Here is a 3,780-nt window from a genome sequence, read left to right as displayed (position 1 = left end):
TAGTACCAGCCAGTGTCAACAGCTTAGCGAATTGTTAGCTGTAGTCACTTTTTGTAGTTTCTAGCAGAAGACTAGATTCCTGATGCTCCCTAAACCCTGAAGCACACACAGGAAGGAGAAATGTGACCAAATCCTTAATGATCTAGCCTTTCTTATACTCTGCAGTGTAGGATTTTGGTCTGTGAATATGCATTATTTTCCAGATGTATTTGTTCCATCTGGGGAGATTTAAATTTGCTCCTTGATCAAAAGGTGATTAATAATTGCCTAAGAGAAAGTAGACAGAAAGCATGCACCTCAGTTCCACCCTTCCTTAGCCCTTCTAGAAGTAGAGCAGATAATCTTTAAACTCAAATCTTTGTGCCCCTCAGTATGATGAATGACTAATTCTGGAAGTGCTCTAGCATCATAGATAAGTATTAGCTTTTTTTCTTAACCACAGTGTTTCAGTTGAAGGTGAGAGGAAAAAGATTTCCTGGTTTCAGGTGCAGGGCCAGTCCAACCATTAGGCAAATGAGGTGGTTGCCTAGGGTGGCAAAATTTGGGGGGCACCAAAATTATATGCAGAACAAAATCACTGAAACATCTTTCTAAATAACAGAAACTAAAAGCACAAAAAGCAAAGTTCTAATTTTTTTACACAAATGTTCATGAGAATTTTCTTTTAATTGAACATGTATTATAATAAAGGCTTTCTAGACTATTCTATAATAAAGAATTCTAGACTTTTTATTTTCTCTGTATTGGAAGTGATGGGGGCACCAAGGTACACAGTTCGCCTAGGGCACCAATTACCCTTGGACTGGCCCTGTTTGGGTGACAGTCAGCCTTTGTCTGGATATTGCTATACCATTTTATTCAGTGCTGACTGATCCACGGCTCTGGCTAACTTGCGATTGTTATTTACTCAGAAGGTTGGGCAATAGATATATTTTTAAATTTACAAACATCAAGCAGAGTTGTTTGCAGCATAATATTCAGTGAGAACTGATGTGAGTTTAATATCTGTTAATAACTGATGTAATACCTGTTAATATGCCAGATATTACTACTTTAGTCAGATACTCAATGAGCCAGCAGCATCATTCTGAAATCTCATTTGTTATTGAGCTTCTTGAAAATATTAGCAAGTGTCCAAAAAAAACCCCAAAAAGATAAACTGCATTGTAAAAAGAGGCCTCCAAGCTCCAAGGGATTCCCTCTAAGGGCTTCCCATTGAACTTGGTGCTAGGAGGCTTATAAAATGCAACAAAATGCAACAAGCCTCTTAGGGAATGTCTTCCTAACAACTTGACTCTTAGTAGAAAGGTTTGAAGTTAAAGTCATTGGCAACATCCAGATGAGCGCAGATGTTTGGTTCCCTGGGGACTAGTAGCAATGGCACACCTTGCGCTGTTGTTACTTGTCCCTGGGGAACACCTGTGCCATGTGTGCTCTGGCATGTGGCAGGTTACCCTGTGCTGGCTCCAGCAGCCTTACCAGGGATCCTAGGGCCTGGGGAAGCTGCAGCCATGGCACTCCTGAAGCTGGGAACCTGGCCACAGCCAGAGTGTAGCTCCGGCCAGCCAGGCTCTTGTTTTGAGCAGTGTGCGCTGCCGCCACATGCGCTGCCCAGCCTTTTTTCATTCAGGTTTTTTTTACACCAGGATTTCCTGGGGTCAGTCCCGCCTGCGCTGCTACTTGCAACATGGAGATGCCTGAATGTATGGTGTGTGTCGCCACAGACAGGTCTGTCGCACCACATACCACATGGCTGTGCTCATCTGGATGTGGCCATTGTATCATAGGATCTTGAAAGATGTTAAAAATTAGCATGATTGAATTCTGAGGAATTTTATGCCCCATCACAGAAATCAATGCCTCATGCCATGGCAGGACATGCAATGTTTAGAATGGGGAATAAAATTCTTCAGATTGTTGCCGGCATAAGGTGCCCAAGGGAGGCAACAATTGGGTTTGTTGCCCAGTGTGCGTCGCGCCAATAAACACACTGGGGGGAAAAGTAGACAGAGTTTATTTGAGCTCAAGTAAAAAGCGCAGGGAGACTGTATGGTCTCAAATCCTGTGCCCCTAGCCCTGCAACAGTGTATATTTATACCCTGGTCACTTTCTGCAGTAGTTTTCCACTAGTTGGCTTCCACCCCCCCACCCCCTTCCCTCCTCCCTTCTCTCTCTGAGCGGTACCCTTGCATTCCACAGATAACAGTTTTAGGGAGTTTCAGCTTGCCTGCTACTCATCCTGTTTTTCCAGTATTACAGGAGGTTACAAAAGGTTCAAAGAAAGGGTTAAAAAGGTTCAGGAAGGGGGGGGGCCCTAGTTCGCCTGGGCCTAGAGCAGAGGGGCTTCATCGACACTCGTGGTCTTCCATCCCTCTGAGTTACCTAGGGTTATGCCCAGTGACACCAGCAAGATCCCAGTCACATGATTGCCGGGGCCAGGAACAGTCCCCTATGTGATCCCGTTGATCAGACATTGGGAGCTGTGTTCCAGACCCTAGCGATGCCCCAGTGCCTCATCCCAGTGCTCTGCTGTGCCTCAGGATGTGGAATGGGGCAACTGTAGGTCCCCAGACCAATCCCATGAATCAGGGACTGAATCCTAGGCCATGGGGCTGCCCAGAGTCCATCCCAATCTGATCATTAGGATAGGGCAGTGGCTCTGGGATTTTAAATGTGGACCATCTATATAGCTATTTTTTCCATTTTATTCTGCCATAACTTGGCTGAACATGTGGCATATTACAATTTACAATGATTATCACACTATGAATGTAACATCTCTTGGGGCCCTTAGGAAAGTTAAGTTTTTACCCTGGCATTCTTTGAGAAGACAGTTCATGAGCCTTAATTTTAACCAACCTCAAAGAGTCCTTTTAAAAATATATATCTTTCAAAACATTTTCTCAGCTACTCCAGACAAGAGCTACATAACAACTAGTGCAACCCCAGGGTGTTACGTTTCCTCCATTACTGTCATTTAAGAAGTCTACCTTCCTTAAAATATACTGCAGTCCAAGTAGATGGACAGAGCAGAGGTCCAGCTGGTTGGAGTTCTTCCAGAGCATGCTTCTGGCATCTACCATCTCAGACATGGCTACTTCTGACATTCAGGTGAAAGAGCTTGAAAAGTGAACCTCTGGCCAGGCACTTGAGCAGATACTAATCCCTCATTCAAAAGAAGCAGTCCCAGAATTTCCTCTCTCCCCTCCAAAGAAGAAGGATGTCTCACTGGAAAAAATTCAGAAGAAGTTGGAAGCTGCAGAAGAAAGATGCAACTCTCATGAAGCAGAAGTCTTGAAGCAGCTATCTGAGAAATGAGAGCATGAAAAAGAGACGCTTAAGAAAACAGTTGAAGAAAATAATAATATCACCATAATGACAGAAGAGAAGCTCATTCACAAAATTAAAGCTAACAAAGAAAACCAAGAGGCACAAATGGCTGCTATACTGGAGTGCTTGAAGGAGAAAGACAAGCACACTGAAAAAATGTGAAGGAACAAAGAAGGCAAAAGCATTGGTGTAGCTGAAAATGACTGACTTCATTCTGGCAATTGACTCCTCCCTTAAATGTCCAGAGACTGGACTGGCAAATGTTTTTTCTTTTGTTTTCTTTTCTTTGTTAAGTTTCTAGAAAATTGACAAAGAATTGTAAAGTATATGTTTCACTTTTTCTAAGGTAGTGTCTTTCCCATGTAGCTATCTCATTCCATCCTTTTCTACTGCAGGGCACTTGTGCCTAGGTTGATTGCTAGTACTGGATCAGCTCATAAAACATGCTTA

General features: G+C 43.3%; 1 pseudogene; it reads left to right on the top strand.

The window, feature by feature from the left end:
* Positions 1-3,090: 3,090 nt before the first annotated feature.
* On the top strand, positions 3,091-3,537 carry LOC149870150 (stathmin pseudogene; annotated as a pseudogene).
* Positions 3,538-3,780: the final 243 nt, after the last annotated feature.

This window comes from Crocodylus siamensis, chromosome 2 (genome assembly GCF_052110815.1).
Source record: "Crocodylus siamensis isolate JL-2025a chromosome 2, ASM5211081v1, whole genome shotgun sequence".
NCBI lineage: Eukaryota > Metazoa > Chordata > Crocodylia > Crocodylidae > Crocodylus > Crocodylus siamensis.
The sequence above is the reverse complement of the archived record's forward strand: the minus strand, read 5'-3'. Positions and strand labels throughout refer to the sequence as shown.